This window comes from Euprymna scolopes, chromosome 18 (assembly GCF_053919585.1).
Source record: "Euprymna scolopes isolate OS-2025 chromosome 18, ASM5391958v1, whole genome shotgun sequence".
In the NCBI taxonomy this organism is placed as follows: Eukaryota; Metazoa; Mollusca; class Cephalopoda; order Sepiida; family Sepiolidae; genus Euprymna; species Euprymna scolopes.
This window is the reverse complement of record NC_136499.1, coordinates 26,472,988-26,498,252: the sequence shown is the minus strand read 5'-3', so window position 1 is coordinate 26,498,252 and position 25,265 is coordinate 26,472,988. Positions and strand designations below refer to the sequence as shown.

Here is a 25,265-nt window from a genome sequence, read left to right as displayed (position 1 = left end):
TACACACAAAATTGATGGCAGACATCACATGTGCCTTTTTTCTCAATTTAAAATCTTTGAAAACTACTATCCTTCAAAATATGTACAAACCGGAGCCACGTAAATAAATTTTTCAGAAATTCGCCTATTCTTTGCCGGGTTATACTTCTTTGAAGGAAAGGCTCGGGAAATTCCATATTTGCGCCGGGCAATGAATTCGCGTCCAATCTCCTCGCCGCTGGAATCCAAAAGAGGCCGATTTTCACGTTGGGATTAGTGACGTCATCATCAGGGAGCTAGCATTGCCCTTTCATTCAAATTAAAGGGAGTTTTGTACGAACCCAAAATATATAAGTTCAATAAAAGATACGAAATACAGAAAATCAAATATAAGAACCGGAATAAAAATATAATAAATGTATGCATGGAAATGCACAATTATTGATACAAAAAAATTCCAACAGTTGTGATTTGGCTTTCAAGCGCACTTGGTGTGTATTTTATTTAATTTCCAATATATTTATAAATAATGTGTTTTGCATTTTTAGTAGTTGGTAGATCGTTTAGACAGTCATGTCTTAAGTAGCTCTTATGTTGAAAATATGTGTGCACCCCTGAAATACACTAATATTTTTTCTGATGAAAAATAATAATGGAAAAAAATCTCAATTAAGTTCTTATTGGAAATTTAAACATGGCCGACTAATTTGCAAGTTAAAATTTATTTAATGCTCTGTACGTTTTCAGTGTTTTAAATCCTCTTCAAAAAATAATCATATCATTCTTTGATTTATAGTTTTCCAATTTGATTGCAATTTAAGATGAAGTAACACAGTAATGTTTCAGAAAATTTCATTTCGATTCTTTTAAAGAGAATTTATTTTTGTTCATATATTTTGCATTTTTTGGTGCGTATGCATTATAATTTGATATTAAAAAGTGTAAACATACTATTACGTAATAATCTGTAATGTCGAAATTAGTAAAAAAAAAAAAAAACAATTTAAAAATCCGAAAATTACGGAAAATCAATACGTAGAAGATTGGTTATTTGTATTATTTGGATTCTTGGGACTACTGTTCTCATCTTGAATGTCATTTTCACAATATTTTGGGGTTACATCGACCGGAACGTTATGAAAATAAGACTCAAGATCAGAATGGTAGTCTGAAGAATCAAAATAATTCAAGATTTGCCTTTATTTTTATGTTTGTTTTTTAATATAGGAGAAATTCTGGACCATCACTAGATGAATATTATTTATTAATTTATTTATTGTGGACCATTATCCTTATCTTTCTTAGCTGTTGTTTCACGACGTTTCAGCCAACTATTCAGGGCCCGTGGCGCAGTGGATAGAGACGTCGAGTCTCTGCGGTTCCAGGTGAGAATTGTCTGAAGATAGCAGTTTCAATCCTACCCTAAGCCGGCCAGAGGCTTACTTGGCCAAAACGTGGTGAGACAACAACTATGGATGGCAGTAATTGCTGAGAATGCAGTTAGGAGATTCGAAGTTTCTATCCTGTCGCGGTTACCACCTGACGAAAGCCAGAGGAATAGTTGGTTGAAACAATAACTAAGAAAGATGAGGATAATTGTCTGCAATAAATACATTAATCATCAACTGTTTTGTATATTTGAATCTTAATTATTTATCTCATATTAATTCTCCGTGTTCCTTGTAAAATTTTTAAAAAATGGTGCTTGTTAAGATTGAGTCGACAAATCGATGTTTTTAAATATGTCGTTTTAAGCAAAAACAATATTACATACTTATTATGAAAATAGTAATATATCCAAAAATTACGAAAAGCCATCGAGTAGAACATATACTATATTTAAAAAAAATGTCTATCGCTATAGGATACAAATGTCAGAAAATATTAGGGTGTAATCTAAATTTTGCGTTCCGAGTTATGTCCCCTGTGTGTAAACTCTTTATTGTCTACTCTATAACATCTAAGAAAAATGCAATTTTACACAATTTCCCGTAAAAATTACTTTTAACTATAAATAATTTTCTATTCGAATTTTTGTAATTTAAGGGTATATTAGTATTTCCAGCATTACAATTGAGTACGTTTGTTTTTGCTTAAAACGACTTTTTTTTTCTTTTTTTTCTTTTTTTAAAGAAAACGATCCGTGGACTCTATCTTAACAAGCGCCAAAAAAAAAAAGAAAAAAAAAACTTCAGGTTTTTGAAACATTGTTATGTTTTCTCTTGATTTCAAGAAAATTCTCCATCTTTGAAGAGTTTCCGAGTTCCTAAGATGTCTTCTCGATTTGGTTCAGTATTGAAAGGTATGAAATTATTCTTATAGGATCTCCTCTGTTTAAAACAACACCTTTACCTTTTGAGTTCTATAAATACCCAACCCACACGAATAAATAATTGCTTTTAGAAGTTGTTAGGCCAGCCTTCTCGCGATGATGACAGCACCAGAGGTGTGTCCACTGTCCAATCAACTCTGAATTTACGTGCGGAGAAATTGCGCATTGAGGCATAAAAACGTACTACCCTCTTACTGAAATTCGCCATTAAAAGGTTTGAGAAAATAATACCTATATTAAACAGGTACGCATGTAATACATATTGTTTTTATATATATATATATATACATACACACACACACACACATATACATATATATACACACACATATACATATATATACACACACACACACACATATACATATATATACACACACACATATACACACACATACACATATACATACACACACACACACACACACACACACACACACATATATATATATATATATATATATATATATATATATATATATATATATATATTACTCAAGCGTCCATTCTTTAGAAAGTGGTTGTTCAGTCAGGAAGGTGCGTGAAAAAAGGAGAGCGACTAAAAAGTTTGCAAGAAATTAACGGTAAGAATATTATTTATGATTTTGATTTATTTTTTATCCGAAAATGTTGGCATTCTCCACATTTAGTCTAGTTAGCTAGATATATTTGACTCCCCACGAGGGCAATATTTGTCACAATATAATTTTTTTTTAATGCGATGAAGATTCAGCTCACCACAAAGATGGATTTCTGAATCGGAACATTTTTCTTTTTTAATTAACTCTGTCTCTAAAGATGTTTTCTCCTCTGAGATGCCCTAGTGGAAGGAGACCTCTCTCCCAGGCATTCCTTCCTTATTTTGGAAAAAGGTGGTTTATCATAATATTGTTTTTGCTTAAAAGGACGTATTTTTTTTTTTATCGATCGGTCGACTCTATCTTAACGGGATAAAAATAAAAATCAACTCAGTTTAGAAGGATTTCTCCTTCACTAACCAAAGACAGAAAAGATTAAGTGTATTATCAAAACAGATAATTCATTTGTTCCTCGCCCGGACTGGACGATGTCACAGTGCAGCAAAAAGAAACTTCTCTTTTTGAAAACTAGTCTCCTTTCCTGCACTTCGGGCAAGAACCAAAGTGTAATATCTTGTTTCGTCAGTATGAAGAGACGAAATCCCTTCTCGACTGGGCTATTATTATTTTTGTCACCTCCTCCCCCCCCCCATTTAGCCCCAAAAGTCGCCAAGGCCTCAACACATTTAAATTTGAGTTCAGCACCATGCAAAACTGCTAAGTAGACATACACAGAAAATTTTGGACAAATATGGTAAAATAGTCCCAAAAATGGAGTGTTTTTATTAGCCTTAATAGCACAATAAAGAATTATCGCGAAGTATAGGCAAACAAAATTATATAGAAATTAGCACTTGGCTCGTAAAAATTCAGAATTTGAAAATGACTTAAAGCTAAAAAAAAGATTATTCAAAATACTGTTAGAAACCCACTCAATATATGTCATGGTAACATAGATTGGCTGGGTTTCTAACGGCATTTTGTATAATTATGATTCGAAAAACTGGTAAAGAAATAAATATGTAACAAATAAATGTTACCAAAGGCAAGATAAGTTACTCTCCTACCTAACTGGATAAGTTGTGTCTTTACTTGATATAAAAGGTTTATTCGGCTCGAAAAACAAGTAATGTTGAGCAGTACATGAGCACAAAAGATGACCGCATAAAACAATGCATTGCGTGCATTTTTCCTTCTGCTTTGGTAACATTTATTTTTATATATTTGTTTTTTTTACCACTTTTTCGAATCAACGTGGATTGTAAAATAAACCCTTTCATAGGCTTTCTAAAATCTCGCAAGTTTAGTGGTAAATGCTCTGACGAACTCTACAAGTATTTTAGTGGTGAATGCTCTGACGAACTGCAATCACTTGTGCCCCCACGATGTGAGCACCCTCGACAAACCCGACAGGCTGCTAAATCCCACCCCCACACTGTAGAGATCCCTAGATGTAAAAGATCTTTTTACTCCAATAGTTTCTTCCCCAGAACCGCTAGACTCTGGAATTCCATTCCAGATTCCTGCTTCTCCAACAGTACTGACGTGCAGAAGTTCAAGTGTAACGTGAACCGACATCTTGCTGCCCAAATCCCTACATAATACCCCAGTATTTGTTGCCCCTGATAGTAACCCCCTACACCAAAGTGGCAATTTGCCTTGTTTGGGGTGAAAATGTAATAAAAAAAAAATTTTTTTAAAGTTATCTCCTTTTGTTTTCAAGGTGGCATCACGATATCGTTGCTGTTTGTTTAGCCACAAAATTCGATTTCCTTCTTTAAAAATAAATCTATTTGACCATAAATTACAATGTGGAGCGATAAAATTGTCGTCCTAGAAAAGACGACATGATTCCATTTCCATTCGATGAAAACAATCTATTAGTTGCTCAGAGCGATATCATATCTGAAAGTGACACGATGCTCAATGGGTGAGATCAGAGATGCTGCACAACTCATGCTCTCTGCCGATCCAAGTTATGACAACAGGACTATTGCCAGCACCCTCAAAATACAAATCCGAACAGTTCAACGCTTGAGGGCACAGCTCAATGCATCGGACGAGCCAAGATTATAGTCTTTGGTATGGTTTCAAGTGAGGGCCAAATCTTGCCACCTTACATATTCGAAGTCTGCTTGAAAGCCAACATCAAAGTGTACCTGACTGTGTTGAAGAGTGTGAGGCAATCGGGTGGTCACTGGCATACCCTGTGTGTGGCAATAGGGTTCTGCGCCAGCCCACTACTTCAAAGAGATCCAGGCTTGGCTTCAGAAGAAGTGCTACGACTTTGTAGCCTTCTCTTACTGAACCCCTCCTCTCCTGACTTGGACCCACTGGGTTACTTCATTTGGTCATACATCGAGAACATCACCAACATGACCTCCCACAACACCAAAGCCAGCCTGATCGCTGCTATCTGCCGAGTATTTGCCGAACTCCCGCTGGCGCTTGTGGAAAAGTTATGCTCCCAGTTCTGGACCCATATCGAGGCAGCGATTGAGGCTTAAGACAACTACATTGAATAGATATCAGCTCTACTACATAATCAAGTTACTTGAATTGATTTTTTTTTTTCAATAAAAGTGTTAAGATAAAGCTGTAGTGTTGTTTCCTTTAGGGCGACACTTTTATCGTTCCACTCTGTGGTCGAACAGTCAATTTTGGGTGAAAACGAAGCAAAATACGTGAGATTTTCAAACGGTTCCTAAACCGCAATTATCAAGCGGGCGTTTAGGCAACGGACGTTTTGGTAAAGGGCGATTTGGCACAAACGAATTGGCCTGGACGATTCTTTTAACACGGAACATTTGGAGCTAAATAAATAAAATGCATAAAAATGGATTGAGTAAAAATTAAATAGCACTTCTTTACTTTCTTTCTACCTCAGCATTCACCGTTAAATTGACGATTTTGTTAGGTTTCCGGGTATGCTGAAACCGAATATCACATTTAAATTTTGGGCAGATAAGTCATTTTTAGATATTAAGATTTTTATTATCCAATGTAACCCTTTGTTTTTACTGGAGGCCATCTTTTTCCCAACTGAAAAGTACTAATGCACATACGTGTTACAAAACAACCCTCCCATGTTGACGCCACTAAGATTTATTAGAAAAAATGTTTTAATATCCGGAAAACTATTTGTCTGTCCCACATTTGAATGTGATATTCGTTTTCAGCATATCCCAAAAGCTACGAAGGTCGCCATTTTAAAGGTGAATGTTAAGGTGGAAAGAAAGTAAAGATTTATCAATTCAATTTTAATACGAGATTAAATTCTAGAAAGTTGTATTGTTTTTTAACATAATATAAAATGAATACATATAACACGAAATCTACAACCTTAACATAAAGGATTTTTTTTTTTTTTTTTTTTTTTTTTGCTAAATCAGTATTTTAGCATTTGTAAGCAGATGTCCCGAATAGTAATAGTCGGGAACTTGTAAACAACAAAAATAAAAACGACAAATTTGGTAGTTTTCTAACAGTATTGTGTTTAATTTTCGGAGGGGGGTCATTATTACGACTTTAAAGATGTGAGCGTCGCATGACCGCCATTTTTCTTATTCTCATGTAACACTCGGCACTACTTATTTTTCGAAACGAATAAACGCCATAGAAAACGTAAGAGAAATTAAATATTTTATCGACGCGTATACGCTTAATGTGTGGAAACTGCAAAAAAAAAGTATTTTATGTCGATGTTCGCGTGTCTTATAGACACACGAAAACTAAACTGGCGACGCAGTTACATGACTTAACTTCGGTTAACTTCATCCTGACTAGATAGTAAAAAATGTACATGTCTTACAATAGACAACAGAACAAAAATGTGGTCAAAATAACGAAAAGGCAAGATAAGCTACTCTTCTACCTAGCTGGATAAGTTTTTTCGGTGTTTTTACTTATTAATTACAGCATTTATTCGTTTCGAAAAACAAGTAATGCCGAATGTTACATGAGAAGAAGAAAAATGGCGATCATGCGACGCACACATCTTTAAAGTCGTAATAATGGCTAAAAAAAACAGAAAATTAAACATTTGGAGCTAAATAAATAAAATGCATAAAAATGGATTGAGTAAAAATTAAATAGCACTTCTTTACTTTCTTTCTACCTCAGCATTCACCGTTAAATTGACGATTTTGTTAGGTTTCCGGGTATGCTGAAACCGAATATTACATTTAAATTTTGGGCAGATAAGTAATTTTTAGATATTAAGATTTTTATTATCCAATGTAACCCTTTGTTTTTACTGGAGGCCATCTTTTTCCCAACTGAAAAGTACTAATGCACATACGTGTTACAAAACAACCCTCCCATGTTGACGCCACTAAGATTTATTAGAAAAAATGTTTTAATATCCGGAAAACTATTTGTCTGTCCCACATTTGAATGTGATATTCGTTTTCAGCATATCCCAAAAGCTACGAAGGTCGCCATTTTAAAGGTGAATGTTAAGGTGGAAAGAAAGTAAAGATTTATCAATTCAATTTTAATACGAGATTAAATTCTAGAAAGTTGTATTGTTTTTTAACATAATATAAAATGAATACATATAACACGAAATCTACAACCTTAACATAAAGGATTTTTTTTTTTTTTTTTTTTTTTTTTTTTTGCTAAATCAGTATTTTAGCATTTGTAAGCAGATGTCCCGAATAGTAATAGTCGGGAACTTGTAAACAACAAAAATAAAAACGACAAATTTGGTAGTTTTCTAACAGTATTGTGTTTAATTTTCGGAGGGGGGTCATTATTACGACTTTAAAGATGTGAGCGTCGCATGACCGCCATTTTTCTTATTCTCATGTAACACTCGGCACTACTTATTTTTCGAAACGAATAAACGCCATAGAAAACGTAAGAGAAATTAAATATTTTATCGACGCGTATACGCTTAATGTGTGGAAACTGCAAAAAAAAAGTATTTTATGTCGATGTTCGCGTGTCTTATAGACACACGAAAACTAAACTGGCGACGCAGTTACATGACTTAACTTCGGTTAACTTCATCCTGACTAGATAGTAAAAAATGTACATGTCTTACAATAGACAACAGAACAAAAATGTGGTCAAAATAACGAAAAGGCAAGATAAGCTACTCTTCTACCTAGCTGGATAAGTTTTTTCGGTGTTTTTACTTATTAATTACAGCATTTATTCGTTTCGAAAAACAAGTAATGCCGAATGTTACATGAGAAGAAGAAAAATGGCGATCATGCGACGCACACATCTTTAAAGTCGTAATAATGGCTAAAAAAAACAGAAAATTAAACAAAATACTGTTAGAAAACCACCAAATAGTGTCACCATGCCATTCATTGGGTGGGTATCTTACAGTGCTTTGGTGATTCATGGGGATAATAATAATCGCAATAAAACTACATTAATGGAATCCTGTTATTTAAAAATATTGAAGTAAATCTAAATGTTAATTCCCATAAATCTCTATAATATTCTGCGTGTTCCTTCCTTAGTCCGTACGTTACGCTTTGAAAGGGACTCCTAGTAATTTCAACGTGCAGTAATTCTTCACCAAACAAAGATATCAGTGCAATGTTATCTACAAAAAAGGAAACGTTCGAAAGGAACAGGGGAAAAAAGAACATTGTCTGCCAAGAGGTGCTGGACTGAATGAGTAAATTAAATATTGTATCTTATAATGTGATTTTTATTATTTGTATTGAACTATGTAGCACAATATTACTTTCTGAGTATTAATTAGTATGTATTAATTCATCTCATTTTGGGTTGGTTCTATATTTAAAATACAATGAACACTATCTTCATAGAAATTTTAATAATTTTCTGCATATTATCCGTTTTTCTGTCCAAAAAACTAATTTTTTTATGCTATCCAGAAAAATATCAGCTTCATCCAAACATATTTGTTGAATGAATATATTTCTCGTTCCATAGAATTTCCACAGGTCCTTCTAGTTTGCAATATTTTAGCTTTAGTGTAAAAAGTATGAACAACATTTTTTTGTTGCAAAATAACCATGAATATGTTAGGAATTTGTCACAAATTGATTGCTCGTAATAATCAACATCATTAACATAAAAATGTGTTTTCTTCACCAGTTACATGCGGATAACTTTTTCAGGGCAAGTACTCAAGTGAAAAAAAAAAAAACAGTGCCTCAGTGAGGCACATGCCTATAATATATTCCTCTGAAAAGGGCACTTTTAAAATAGGATCTTGTGATTTCTGAAAATTTATAATAACGTGGTGAATAATAGAAAATCAACACTTTCTATTCAACAACCCTGAGGTCAATTGCACAGCAACCGATAAAGCTGAACTGCTTGCCCAACTCTATCTTAGACCCCTCAATCCACTCCCTTTCAAATTTCCCTTTACAGACAGAAGTCACACTCGTAGATCTGAAAACCACTCCTTCTTATATCATAAAACAGCTAGAGACCTCCAAGACGTGTGAGCCTGATCTCATACCTGCCATACTAATTAAGAAATTATCTGCTGAACTAGCCCCTGTCCTCTTCAAACTCTTCAACAAATGCCTAGCCGAATCTTGCTTCCCTGATAGTTTGCCTTTATTGTACCAGTATTCAAGAATTCTAGTGAAAGAATTGACCCCCTCAATTCACTCCATCAGTCTGCATCCCCTCTTTGCTGAAATCTTTTTAATCCATCACATTAGTTCACCATCTTGTAAAAGCTAAGCTTCTTTCTGGTCAACCATGTGGATTTAGGCAATCCTATTCTACTATAGATACTTTAACAGTTATCTCTAAACTCATATACCATGCACTGGACAAGACAGGGGAAGCTAGATATATCCGAAACCTTTGACAAGGTCTGGTATGAAAGGCTTCTCACGAAATTAAATCCTATGGTATTTTTGGATAAATACTCAACATAATGAGATCCTTCCTAGACAAGAGAAAAATTCAAGTTGTACTCAATGGCCATACATCTTAACAACATGATATCAATGCAGGTATGCCCCAGGTCTTTATTATTTCTGGTATTCATAAATGACCTCCCTGATAAAATTGTCTCTGAAATGGGTATATTTACTGATGACACTATGCTCTATAAAAGACATGGAGGGAAAATGAATGAACACATATCCAAGGCAATATTAAAAACCCTAAAAAATGACCTTCGGTCTGTAGTGGAATGGGGTCGTAAATGGATGGTAACATTTAATGTTACTAAGGCTAAGCTTCTTTCTTTTACTAATTACAAAAGTCCTTCTCAACCAACAATTGCCATGACAAATAACACCCTAGCTAAGAGACCATCTTTCAAATTCATCGGTCTAATATTCACAGGTAACATAAATTCAAACAAATACATGGCATTGTCAAAGCTGCTGCAAAAAAGGTGGGCTCTCACTACCGTGCTAGAAAATTACTTACATAAGGTGAGTATCTTTTATCTTTACAAAGCCACAATTCACCCATGTATGGAGTATTGTTGCCACATCTGAGCTGATGCATCTACCACTAGTCTTTCACTTTTAAGCAAGGTCCAAAAGAAAGTCTCAAATCTAATAGGTCCTGCACTGTTGGCCAAGCTCCAACCTCTGTCCCATCACCACAGTGTTGTATCCCTGTTCTTGTTTTACAAGTACTTTAATTGAATGTGCTCTGAGGAACTCCAAGCACTTGTACCCCTTCAATATACATGTCCTGACTAACCCAACAAGCAGCAAAATCCCATCCCTTCACTGTTGAGGTGATTAGATGCCAGAAATCCTTCTACTCTAATAGTTTCTTCTCTCAGACTGACAGACTTTAGAATTCCCTCTCTGTTCTAAACTCCCTGACTTTACTAAACTGCAGAAGTTTATATGTAACGTGAATAGACATATCACTGCTTCTCTCCTTGCAGCCCCCTTTTAGATACAATCCCAAATAGTAGCTCCTTACGTTTTAAGTGGCAATATGCCGTGTTTGGGCAGATAAAGGGTAAAAAAATAAACTCATACAAAATTGAACTTGTATGTCAAAGTCCTGACACGTCTTCTAAAATAATATGGCAGCATTTTGTAATTAAAAAAATATCAACATTATGTTTAAACTTTTTTATTTTTGCTTCTAAATCCGTTAAATTATGTTTTTTAAATTGTGTGTGTGTGTGTGTGTGTGTGTGTGTGTGTGTGTGTGTGTGTGTGTGTGTGTGTGTGTGTGTGTGTGTGTGTGTGTGTGTGTGTGTGTGTGTGTGTGTGTGTGTGTGTGTGTGTGTGTGTGTGTGTGTGTGTGTGTGTGTGTGTGTGTGTGTGTGTGTGTGTGTGTGTGTGTGTGTGTGTGTGTGTGTGTGTGTGTGTGTGTGTGTGTGTGTGTGTGTGTGTGTGTGTGTGTGTGTGTGTGTGTGTGTGTGTGTGTGTGTGTGTGTGTGTGTGTGTGTGTGTGTGTGTGTGTGTGTGTGTGTGTGTGTGTGTGTGTGTGTGTGTGTGTGTGTGTGTGTGTGTGTGTGTGTGTGTGTGTGTGTGTGTGTGTGTGTGTGTGTGTGTGTGTGTGTGTGTGTGTGTGTGTGTGTGTGTGTGTGTGTGTGTGTGTGTGTGTGTGTGTGTGTGTGTGTGTGTGTGTGTGTGTGTGTGTGTGTGTGTGTGTGTGTGTGTGTGTGTGTGTGTGTGTGTGTGTGTGTGTGTGTGTGTGTGTGTGTGTGTGTGTGTGTGTGTGTGTGTGTGTGTGTGTGTGTGTGTGTGTGTGTGTGTGTGTGTGTGTGCAAAAGAACATCTGCAGTTTTTTATGTGCTTTTCAAAATGTGTCTTTTTTGCATGTAATAAAATTTTAGGACCTTCTACATATTATGGGTCCCAGAAATAAAAAATAAATCATAATTCTGTCAGTATTTAAAAAAAAAAAACAAGTATTTTATTTATTAACTGTCCTCCGTAAGAAACAAAATCTAATTGTTTCACTTTTTATTATTACTACCACAACAACAGCAACAATAATAATGGAACATGAAGAAAGTCAAGATACATTTGAATATATTTTAATTCATGCAGATTTTGTATTTATTATCATAGAGTTAATTCTCTATCGCTTTTTTATATAGTGTACTAAATATATAGTAGTTATTTCAAAAGTTAAACTAAAAAATATGAACTGGGTGCCATCAGCTAGAATTGAAACCAAAACATATAATGCTCCAGCCTTAATCGTTATCATTTGAGCTATCATCAGATGGCTAAGAAATTGTTAAAAATGAACCGACTTTAGCATATAAATGCGTATTAGTACATGTATACGAGAGTACTTTAACTCAACTTACACCTACTAAGTTCAATCTTTTTTCCATTTTTACCCCTTAGCAACTATTTTTACCCACTAAAACCCCATAAAAGATCGATTCACAAGAAAAGCAATCATTTGACCCACCTCGCACCGCTCTGCGAGCTTGCGGCTCAGTGGAGATGTAGTTTGAACTAATGGAGACAGACAGACACACAGTCACTGTGGGTTTATAAATTAGATTACTTTTTTTAGCACTCCACCTGACAAAATGTATCTACCCGGGTAACGCCGAATAAATACAGCAGATAAAAGGTTCGGTTATTCTGTTTGATGGAACATTAAAGTTTATGGTCATTTAATGCTGGGAAGATTTTTTCTTGGAAAAATGATTTCTTTTGAAGATGAATCGTTATATGAACAATAGTCCGAACCATAAATTACCGCAGTAAGGATGTGGTGTACTTGTTTTTAGGTATTATTAAAAATAAATAACAAATAAATGGATCGACTGTGGTCAAGGACGATCTGAAAGCTCTCATTTATTGACTATTTCGCTGAAATGTACAGGAGGGCGCCAATTGTTTCCCTGGATTGCTCCACTTATTCTTGATCATCATCTTATAATATCAAGTGTTTAGCAAAAAAGGCCTAAATTATCATTTTTTAGTCTTTGGTATGACTCTATTAAGTGTTGAACTCCAGTATCCTGCCTCATTGGTAGGGCTATAACAACAGAATATTCTTTTAATTGTTTTGACTCTCTAGTATATATCCGACATAGTTAGACACAGTTAATCAACCGAGAACTACATCATTCTATATAAAAGCATATAAGATATCAACGGATACACACTTGAGAGTCAAAACAATGAAAATAATATTCTGTTATCCTAGCCCAACTCATTAGGTAATATTCTAACCAGTATGTCAAATAGGCCAACTTCAGATTCAACGCTGTCTAAAATTTGCTACCGACTTAAAATAAATGAAATATTCACATAACTAGAACTCAACCACTTCAGTTATTAAAATATTTAGTTAATGAATTTAGCCCGATAATTCAAAAGGCGAGTTGTATAGTATACTCTGCAATGATTGTATAAAAATTTACATTGGTGAAAATCAAGACTCTTTCAACAAAAGAGTGTATAAACACACACACAAAAAAAGTCTTCAACAAAACTTTATCATCTATATTGTTTATCCATACATGTTTTCGTGGAAAATAAACTTTCATTTAATTTTTTTATAAAATAAATATACTAAAATTATAAAATTGGTTATAAATTTTGAATCAAATAATGTCAACAATAAAGCAGGTGTTAGAATGAAATACTCCAAATAATAAACAACAAGAAAATTCCTCCTGGTTATGATTGCGAAGATCGAAAGTCCTGGATATAGACCATATGACGACCTTAGATAATTGTTACAACGGTTACCTCATGTACTTAAACGATTGCGTGCAGAGGCGGAAAAATAATTTAAAAATTAATTTGCCTGGATATATATATATATATATATATGTATATATATATATGTATATATATATATATATATCTGGGTAGTTTTTTTTTTGTTTATATCCGTTAGAAGCGCTGAGTGAAATTTTAAGAATAAAACATGTATAAATACATTTGAAGCCAAAAGTGCAACGTGAAATTTTTTTATAAATAAACGGGTGTTTATTTTTAAAGAAATATATTTCGGAGTAAGACTCCTTTGTCAATCTTTTTTTTTTTTCCTCTTCTTCCTCGACATAATGTAATGGAAGGTAGTTCGATGAAGAGTCCACGTGCTGTTGTTAACTGCGGAGTTTTTATGAAGCCGGATAGGTGACGAGTGGTCATGCATTTTGAAAATCTGGGTAGTTTTTTTGTTGTTTATATCCGTAAATGATGTTATAGTTATGTGTTTTCATATTCTCAGCCTCGACGTAAATCAAGAAAAACTTCTCTTATAGTCGTAATTTTCAAACCGGCTGGTCGTTGTCTGAACCGTGTTTTTGTTACGTTGTGTGTATGTGTATATGAATATGTTCCGTAACGACGTACATGTTAAATAGTAGGGTTTATATTTTATCTGTGTATTCATGTACGTGTAAATACGTGTATGTATATACGTTGTATCATTTAGTTGACCGTCTGGTGTGCATATTTTAACATTTATGCAACAGTTCTAACAGGAAACGATTGACGTATCGAAACAGTTGTAGATAAACAGTTCTTTTTTTTTAACAGCTGTAAATAAACACAACACATACCTGGATTATATGCGAACATTTATTTTCATGATTCCGGTCGGCATCTTCAGAGATTACAACGTCTTCACATCTTAGCTGCCTGAGAAAACACCGCTCCCTGCGTCATTGAGAGACCAACTCCTTGAATCGTCCGTTCTCTCTGATGTTCAGCTAACGACTCCTAGAATCTCTAAAGCTATATCTCATGTGTCTAAGACCCCAACCGCTGTCGTAACATCAATCTGGTTATTTGTTTATCCAAACCAAAAAATTATGTCTTCCTGTATTTTCTAAAATCACATTGTTTTCTTGGTTTATTCACAGTCTTCTATTGTTATATCAGCGTATTTCTTATTTAGGATCCATGTATCTACATTACGTTCTTTGTATATATTTTCATGCAATAATAACCTATATGTTAATACTTTTAACGTACTACGTACGTACGTGTGTTACGGTTCCCAGATTATAAATTATTCGGGATTTATTAAAAAAAAAGGAGGAGAGAAGGTGATAACTAGGGCTGTGACAACAGAATATTATTTCCATTGTTTCGACTCTCGAGTATATATCCGTTAATATCTTATATGTTTTTACATAGGCTGATGTGGTTCTCGGTTGATTGACTGTGTCTAACTGTGTCGGATATATACTCGAGAGTCAAAAGAATAAAAAGAATATGCTGTTGTCATAGCCCTAGTGATAACACACTACAAACATTAAATTAGTATATAAATACGCTAAGTTAATGTTCGTTGAATGTTATCACCTTCTATCCCCCTTTTTAATAAATAGGATCTCCCGATCATTGAAAACGCAATGTAAAAATAAAAAAATTAAAAAGTAAAAAAAATGTAGTCGCTTTTTGGCCGTACGTGAAACTAAAATATACTTTCATGGTCTTCTATGATAAATTATAAGGATAATATCTGTACTGTCTAAAGATGATATAATGATATCGTGGGGTTTCCGTTCGCGCCGGGCGTCCATACAATGGAAATATGTCACAGACTCCTATAAAGATATTGGACTACTTAGATAAACAATTTAGTTTTAACAAAAGGGCTCCAATAATATTGCAGGGTCTCCATTCATGCTGAACATCCACAGAATGCCCTGCAGCAATACATTAAATATGAGAGATGTCACTGTAGAATTTCCACAGATCCCGCTAGTATGGAATAAATAAAATAAACAGCATACGGTACGTGGTGGAATAATACACGTGAGGTCGTATTGTAAACCGTGAGTATACATTGTTAGGTCGTTCATATCCATTAAATGTAAAGCTGCTGTCAGAAAACAAGAAGCGACAAACGCTGTGAATGAAACAAAAAGAATAAAAACGTTATGGCATATAGAAAAAGAGACAACGAGTTTCATTCTATATTCAAAAGCAACTTTATTTGTCATCTTCGTTAGTAGCGGGCATAAGAGAGAAACGGGTTAGTAGGAGAGATCAGTGTTCGTGCGCGCTTGTATTTAAAGTAGTCGTGAAAAAAAGTTCCTGATATGGGGACGTACATTAGATATCCGACAGGCCTGTTGAAAGAGAGAGAAAAGTGTTCAATGTGTTTACTTGTTGTAGGAGCGTGCGTCCGATAGTAGAGACGGGGCGAAAGGGTTAGTGTCTCGTGGTAGGAAAAAAATTTTATGTGAAGCGCACGTGGAAGCATGTTTTGACGATAGCCATGGTGGTGTGTTGTACTCACGTTAGCCTGGGGTAAAAGGCCAAAGGCCTGGCCAAATGTCTGCTGCCAGCGAGGGCAAAGGAGAAAGAGGAAGAAGAGTTGCCAATTTCGCCTTTTATGATGATCACGTGATTGAGAGCTGGCTTGTGATTAGACAAGCCAGGGAGACGGATGATTTATATCTTGAGCCGCAAGATTTTGTCTCTGCCCGCTGGTGTAGCAAGTTTCAACTGCTACAGGCATATCCCCTACCAACTAGTATGACTTCAAGTCGATTCTGTAACGTGCTGTTTGTGTCTAATAGGAGTTACTATATGTTGTGGGGTACAAATCACCCCTATTTGAATACGAAGTGGAATCAACCAGTCCTATAAATAACACTGGTTTCAGAGACTAAAGGAAGACATTCATACCATGTTTAACCGCATGCTACGAACACTTTCCTCTCATACTACTTTAGTGGCTCCTGTATTCTTTATAATAAATACATATTATATGTTATAAACTTTACACTACTTGTGGTTTCTTTCATTTGTAACCCCTAGCACGGGGTCTACAACAACTGGCTGACGAGGACGATTCAAGAACTTCCCGAATTAATCTACAATAATTGCTACCAACAACTGAATGACGAATATTCGGGCAAGGAATTTACTCTAAAAATAAAACAGCAATTGGAAGCCAGCATTTGACGACCAAAAGGATTCAAGAAAAAAGAACACACGCGGATATTCGAAATAATGTTTTCCTATACTCGGGCGAAATTCGAAACTTCAAAGGTATTTATTTTTCAAAAGTTTGGTGAAGAACGGGAAAAACTATTTGTCTACGTTGGAAAAAAGCAACATTCAAGCATAAAAATCCACAAATACGGGATAAAGAACACTTCGAAAAAAGGACAACAATTCTTGCCAAAAAAAAAAAAGATTTTACAAAGACGTCATCAAAAAACCTTATCTTGCTGTTAAAAAAAACTACTAAAACGTAAACTACGACCTAAAACAGAACTTATAAGACGAATTGCGTGGAGAATTATTATTACTGAATTAACGAGATCAAGTTTTCAGTAAGTACAAAAAAACTTTGTCGTTCTAAAAAGCATGTCTTGCTAATACGTCTTATGGTTAAAAGGCATTAGCGTTGGAAAAAAGAAAAAAAAACTCCTGCAAAAGCAAATGAGATATTTTATTGGCTAAAGCGAATATTTGCACATATTAAAAAAGACGTCGGATTTTAATTTGATTAAAATAATATTTTCACTGGTCAACGGGACTGCACATCGAAGAAGAAGAAAAAACGATTTCGCTAAGCACGAAAAATGTGTCAACGAAAAAAGGACATTCTTTTTTGCAGAGATCAAAAAGAATAGCCAATATTACATAAACGCTATAAACTCTCTTTCACAGATAAGTAATTTTTTCTTTTTAAAGAAAAAAGAGGAAAAAATGTGTAGGATCAACAAGGAATTGAACCCAGTACCTACACGTTACGGAAATTGAAAAATGACAAACGAAATATACTGCTTTCTGTATGAATGCAAACGCCGAATTTTCTCAGAAAATTGCCACACGAGGAAAGAAATATTCGTTGAATAACCAGGTACGAATTTTGTAAAGTTTTTTTTCTATAGAGTTGGTACTATAGGAATAGTAAATCAACGAATTCGGTTGTTCTGTCATATTAAGTAATTCTATACCTCCCAAAAAATCAGAAACAAAACAAAGAGAAACAATTGAGAATACAGAAACAAAACGAAGACAAACAGTTAAATTTAATAAAATATCTCGAAGAACGAGGAAGAGAAAAGAAAGAAATGAACGAACAAATGTTGGAAAAGCAGTTAGATTTAATGAAATTTTTCGAGGAAAAATAGGAAAGAGAAAGAAAAGAAATGATTGAGCAAATATTGGAATTTAAAAAATTATATTTAGAGCAACAAAACCAGTCAGATAAAAAATGGATTTGATAACGCAAGTTTTAGTAAATAAGGACAGCGGAGAAGAAACCAGTACGGCTTTTTCACAAAATGCGATCTGGCCAGCTATTGATATATTTCACTCTGCTCCTGAGGAAGATCTAACGTTTGAGGCATATTTCAGAAGATTTGAAGACCTTTTTAAAATTGATTGCAGTGCATGGACGGATCAAAAGAAGGTTCGTTTATTGCTACGGAAGTTAGGTACACCTGAACATAACAAATTCGTGAACTATATTTTACCAAGAAAAACCAACGAATTGTCGTTTGACGAGACAGTCAAACTATTAATGGAGTTATACTGTCCAAAAAGAAGGCTTTTCCATAAAAGATGGAAATGCATGAATCTTACACGTAAGGAGAATCAAGACTATATGACATCTGCGTCTGTAGTTAATAAGCACTGTGACGATTTCAAATTGTCATTAACGGCGGACAATGTCAAATGCTTAATAGTCACACAAGGTTTAATAATCACAAAAGACGCCGATATAAGACATCGTGATCTAAATAAATTAAAATTAGAACCTGATTTGACGCTTCATAAACTGGCAAGATTCACGAAACATAGAGGAAACAGGTATTGCGCACATAAAAAAAAATACGCTTCAAAAATAAAGGACACCCGCCCGCCAACAATTACCAACGAAGAGGCAAAAAGAACCCTTCACAACATTATCAGGATAGACAAAATCCTAGGACCCTTTGTAGCAAATGTGGAGGACCTCATGAGTACAATGCATGTCGGTACCAAAGGAAAATAACATGTGACCTATGCAAGCGAGCAGTACACAAGGCCTCATATTGCAGAGCAAAAGTAGCAAAAAGGAACTACGTAAAAACTGAAAAAATGGACCCTTCACCAACAGAGAACATAAGGAAGTGTGTTACGGTGAGAATCAAAAATAAAGAAGTAAAACTGAAGCTCGATTCAGGGTCGAATTTATCAATTACAAATTTTCACACGCGGAAGAGAATAGGAAAGCCCACGATGACAAAGACGAATAAAGTCGCAAGATCAGTAACTTGTGAAAAAATAAATTTTGAGGATGAGGTATTTATAAATGTGTCACTAAAAAGAACGACAAAAGCTAAAAGTGTTCGTTGTAAGTGTTAACAAGCATCTCTCCCCCCCCTCTCTGGCTTTCTTACTCTTTCTGTTTTCTCTCTCTGTGTCTCTATAAGAGAATAGAGAAGGAGAGAGGGAGAGAGGGAGAGAGAGAGATAGAGAGAGAGGTGAGTAAACGTGGAGGTAGACACGTTTACCAGAACCAAAGGTCAGCTGACCAAATTACGTATGTGTGACGTGGTTGGCTAGATCTGTGAGATTTGATTTGAGCTTTGAAGAAGACGGACGTTTTTCCGTGGTCTCCCCCTCTTAACTGGGGAGGGGGAGACTAACGCTGACGTGTGTGAAGAAGAGCCCACACAAGCGATTTCACTTCCACTTCTGCAGAACCTCTGGGGAAAGTGAAATAAAAAAAACTATAAAACCATTTCATCGTCTTGGAGTGATAAATCTTCGTCAAACAGGTATCAAGTCTCCCTCCAGGATGAGAAATTTCCAGATTGTTCGTTTTGAAGAAGCAGAGGTAGGTTCAGAAATTACATGTCACACACACGATTCCCTTTATGATAATCAAACACACAACCATTTATATTAGAGACAATCATACGCACAAGGAATCTTTTTATTTATATTAGAGACAATCACACGGAATCTTTCTTATGTTATATAGAAAACGTAAAATGTGCCCCTAAATGAAGAACTCTATATAACATATTCAAATGTAACGAAAGCTCAATTTGGTACCCCTCAAGGATAACCTCGATGATTACGATATGTAACACATATTAAATTTGGTGCTCGTCGACCAGTCGCATCACCGATGCGATAATCGAACCTGTGTTTAAGAAAATACAACGTGGAAGCATGGAGATTTAGTGTCAAGAAAAAAGAAATAGACTAAAAAAAAGAAAAAAAAAGGACAAGAAAAACAATAAAATGTATGGAAAAAAAAAGAAAAAAGAAAGAACAGTAAAAAAAATACAAATCAACGCACACACAACGTAGGGTCCATTAAAACACTAGGCGAATTAGAAAAATAATTAATAAAATAAAAGAAAAGCAATACACACGTACAACCTTTTCACGAAGAAAGAAAAGGAAGACATACAGACACACAGATGTAAAACTTTATATATAGAAAATAGTAAAAAAAAAATGTTTATCGTATTGGGAATTAGCTCGTTATGAACGAAGAAAAATATCACTTAATGTCAAAATTAGAAGGGAAAAACAAAGAATGACCTTATTTTGTAAATTTTTAACAACAGCCAGTGAGAAAACCAAAAAGAAAAAAAAAAGAAATAGAACATATGATTGTAACGAGCCTTTACCACAAAGATAAACACGTCAATCACAAATATGTGTTATGAATATTTTGTGTCATTTTTAAACTGTGAACTAAATGTAACTTTTAATGAAAAACAATATGTACTGTTGATGAAAAGACAATAGTCATGTCCTGTAAAATGATTTTTTTTTTCTTTTTCGCTGATTGTGCGAATTTTTTCGTAGGAATTTTTTTTTTTTTTTTTTTTGCTGACGTGGACAAAATTTTGTTGTTTGTATTTTTGTTATTGCTAAGATGGGACTTTGTGATTGCTTATAGGATATTTTTGTATTTTTTAATTTATTATTTTTATGTAATTGATGTGTTGTCAAACGGTATTGGCAGAATTTTCTTGTTCTTTGACATGTATTTTTTTTCGCAGAATGGTGAGGTGAAATCTTTGCTTGTGGGGTCTATTGAAAGAATGATTAATAAAAGAAAGAACGTGTTGTTAATTAATTAATTAATAATCATAATAGTAATAATAAAATTGGGAAAAAGAGAAAGAAATAAGATTTAAACAGTGTAATAAATAATAATAATAATAATAATAATAATAATAATAATAATAATAATAATAATAATAATAATAAAGTTTCGGAAGGGTCAAAGGTTCAGTCGGTATTAATTTCAATTTTCGAAAAGTAGAATAAATGTTCTATTCGACATGAGTGACGTTTTCACCACATAAGTAAGGGAGAAAAAAAAGGATAAATATAGGGTTAAATAAACTATATGAAGAAATGAAAAAAAAAGTGGGGCGTGAATGGAATTTAATTTCTGTGGCAAGCATGTTAGAATTTTGGAGAGGTGTTGAATTACATGGGTAGTCATTAATTTCATTATTCTCGGGAAATGATTCGAATTTTATTTTTTTATCGTGATTTCTGTTGATTTCGAGTAGAATCAACATGGAGCAAGTTTGAGTACTTCATGTGTGGAAATCCGATGTTTTCCGTGAAGTTATGTGTCTTCAAGGCAGGTTGCGCTTACCGACTTTGGAAAAAAAAAAGTTTTTTCTGACATAGCAGTAAACGGAATGTATTCTGTCCAGCGTGAGCGGATCTAGTTGTAATCAACTTCAGAGAGCAAATGAAATGCCCTTTGACATGGCGTAAGGGGCAGGGTGGGTGCAATGGCTGACGTGGCCATTATGTTACGAATCGCTCAAGAGAAGATGAATGAAATATGTATGCAAGTACTTAGGAAAATAGAAGGCTACCCACCATATGGAATGTTAAGAGGTTTTTTGTTTCCCACAAAATACTAGTAATAAGAGTAGGCTTATGATGAATAGGATAAGGCTTGGGATGGAAAAATTTTTTAAAGTGTAAAAAAAAAAAAAAAAAAAAAAAAAAAAAAAACCATGCTGGGTGAATTTAATTGGTATTATTAAATTAAATTATTTTGGAATAGATTTGGTTGGTTTAGTTATATTTTAGGGACGTTTAGCGCGTAGTTGCATTTTTTCATGAGAATTACAAGGCGATTAGGCTGTAGAAAGCAGTTTTTTCTGTTGTTTTATTTTTTTTATAAGCCACGGTATTGTCACATATTAGAAAATTTGGCAGGGGAAATACTATTTTAGAGTAATGAGTACCCTGTTAAAACAATACTAGTGGTTCCAGTGAGTTGGAAGATGCCACGTAGGCCCAAGCAACGGCAATAAGTCTTGTCCAACAAAAGTCTGGCGTGCGAGGTCGCGATAATTCCTCAGGGTACGGAGCGGCTGGACAGTCGGTACCAAGCCTAATCACGAGGAGATAGAAGAAAGGGAAAGATGCAGATTACGTAAGGGACAAGATAGAGCCTTATTATTTTTTTATTTTTTTAGAGGAATGTGTGAGGGATATCTGGGTTGGAATCTTGGGACTTGCTGGGAATGCGGAAAAATCACAAAGGGAAAGCTACTTAGTTAGAAATCGATGCGCAAGTAAGCTTTGGCGCAATAGTTAGGGAGTGATGATTCCGTATCTTGTCGGGTTCCAGGAACTCAAACAGGCTCCGAGTGAATCAGTATGAAGGCGTATCTTGGCTTAGACCAACCAAGGGAGTTAGTAGAAGAGCTTTGTGAAGTCCCGAAGTAGTAGATAGAATAGAACAAAGCTCCAGTAATAGGACCACTCAGAGAAAGACGTCAGGGCATTACAGTAAAGGAAAAAAACTGGGACTTAGGCCTATGCTGAAAGTCGAGAACGCGAGTATGATGGTTGGGTCGGTAGAGCATCAGACTTTTAATCTGAGGGTCTGGGGTTCGAGTCCCCATGCGATAAAGCTACCACCAACATGGAGCATTCGACGTTCTGGTCGTAATTGCGATATGCTGGCCCCATTTCGAAAAAGTGATCGAAAATGGAGTCTCCATTTGTTTGGCCAAGTGGTCCAAATAAAGAGCAGAGTCAGTGGAAAATATCCAACAATGCGACCGCCTAGACAAGAGGTATATCTGCAAAGCTGTATCTTTGTCTAACTTGGAAGCAAGTTAATGTCGAGGAGGGACTTTCGAGAAGCAGCAGAAGGGTTGATAGTGTAGTAGAAGAGTACTGGTGCCTGATCTTTCTTCGAAAAGGGGTGAGTCCGGAAAGTGAAAAAATAAAGATGTACTTCGGACATAATTATTTTTTTAGTTAGTTAGTTATTAAAAATGTATGGCTTGCCATACATTTTGATAAAAAAGGGGTGGAGAAATGTTAACGAGCATCTCTCCCCCCCTCTCTGGCTTTCTTACTCTTTCTGTTTTCTCTCTCTGTGTCTCTATAAGAGAATAGAGAAGGAGAGAGGGAGAGAGAGAGATAGAGAGAGAGGTGAGTAAACGTGGAGGTATACACGTTTACCAGAACCAAAGGTCAGCTGACCAAATTACGTATGTGTGACGTGGTTGGCTAGATCTGTGAGATTTGATTTGAGCTTTGAAGAAGACGGACGTTTTTCCGTGGTCTCCCCCTCTTAACTGGGGAGGGGGGAGACTAACGCTGACGTGTGTGAAGAAGAGCCCACACAAGCGATTTCACTTCCACTTCTGCAGAACCTCTGGGGAAAGTGAAATAAAAAACTATAAAACCATTTCATCGTCTTGGAGTGATAAATCTTCGTCAAACAGGTATCAAGTCTCCCTCCAGGATGAGAAATTTCCAGATTGTTCGTTTTGAAGAAGCAGAGGTAGGTTCAGAAATTACATGTCACACACACGATTCCCTTTATGATAATCAAACACACAACCATTTATATTAGAGACAATCATACGCACACGGAATCTTTGATGTTATACAGTGTATACACCCAAACGTAAAAAGTGCCCCTAAATGAAGAACTCTATATAACATATTCAAATGTAACGAAAGCTCAATTTGGTACCCCTCAAGGATAAACTCGATGATAACGAATATATAACATAAGGAACGCAATGAACTTATTCGGGGCCGATGGGATTCAGGAATTTGAATTATGGGACTCGCCAATGAGTGATTTTTGTCACAAAGTCGAAAACCTAACGGCCGAAGCCGACAAACTCAAAAAAGATCTTAAAGAATCCTTCCCAAGTGTTTTCTCTAAAAAGCTTGGCTGCTGCACAAAAATAAAGGCGAGATTCGAATTGCTGGACGAAGCAAGACCCATATTCAAAAAGCCACGGAGCGTACCGTTCGCTTCGAGGGAAAAAATTAAAAAAGAATTGGAAAGATTAGTTAACACAGGGATTTTAACCCCTATTAACTATAGTGAGTGGGCAGCCCCCACCGTATACGTGAACAAAAATCTAAAGAGATTAGGGTATGCGCGGACTTTTCGACCGGATTGAATGCGGGGCTCAAGGACCATCACTACCCACAACCAAACCCAGACGAAATATTTGCTAAGTTAAATGGCGGAAAATACTTTTCCAAAATAGACTTAAGCGAGGCGTACCTACAAATACCAGTAGAGGGAGATAGCTCGGAACTTTTGTGCATCTCAACGCACAAAGGACTTTATAAATTCAATAGATTAGCATTTGGTATAAAAGTAGAACCTGCAATTTTCCAACAGGTAATTGATACTTTGCTAAGCGGTTTGGATTTCGCAATAGGCTATCTGGACGATATTCTTATGCGTAGTCAAAATGTTGAACAACATAGAGATCATGTATTTCAAGTCTTTGACAGAATCAAAGAATACGGCTTCACATTGAAGGAAGCAAAATGTGAATTTTTTTTCGGAACGAATTAAATACCTGCGTCATATAATAGATACGGACGGGAGGAAACTCGATCCAGACAGGTCCACAGCTATAAAAGACATGACAGAACCTCATAATGTAACTACATTGCAGAGTTTTTTAGGTCTCGCGAATTATTATTAAACGTTCATTAAGAACATGCATGAATTGCGTGGGCCATTGAATTACTATTAAAAAAGGACAAAAAAATGGAGCTGGACGCCTGAGTGCCAGGCAGCGTTTAAGAAATTAAAAAATGTATTAACCTCAGATTTATCCCTGACTCATTTCAACCCGAAACAAGAGATTATTGTCGCAACTGACGCAAGTTCTTATGAGATCGGGGCGTGCATTCTACACAAGATGCCTGATGGGTCCACTAAGCCGATCGCCCATGCATCAAGAACTTTACTTCCTGCCGAGAAGAATTACTCCCAAATCGAAAAGGAAGCACTGGGGATCATATTCGGTGTTACAAAATTCCACCGATTTTTACACGGTCGTGAGTTTAAATTGTAAACTGACCATAAGCTGCTTATAACCATCTTTGGCTCTAAAACAGGTCTGCCAACTTACACAGCCAACAGACTGCAAAGATGAGGAACCATTCTACTGAATTACGATTTCAGTATGGAATTTCTTACATCTGCGAAGTTAAGTC

At 35.4% G+C, this 25,265-nt stretch overlaps 1 protein-coding gene across 1 annotated transcript in view; it reads left to right on the top strand.

The window, feature by feature from the left end:
• Positions 1-2,785: 2,785 nt before the first annotated feature.
• The window catches only part of LOC145297544 (UDP-D-glucose 4,6-dehydratase-like), a 161,902-nt gene continuing 139,422 nt past the window's right edge, over positions 2,786-25,265 (top strand). The window contains exon 1 of the mRNA XM_080143510.1: positions 2,786-2,895. The gene's annotated coding sequence lies outside the window, so the exon portion shown is untranslated. The remainder of the gene's footprint in view (positions 2,896-25,265) is intronic.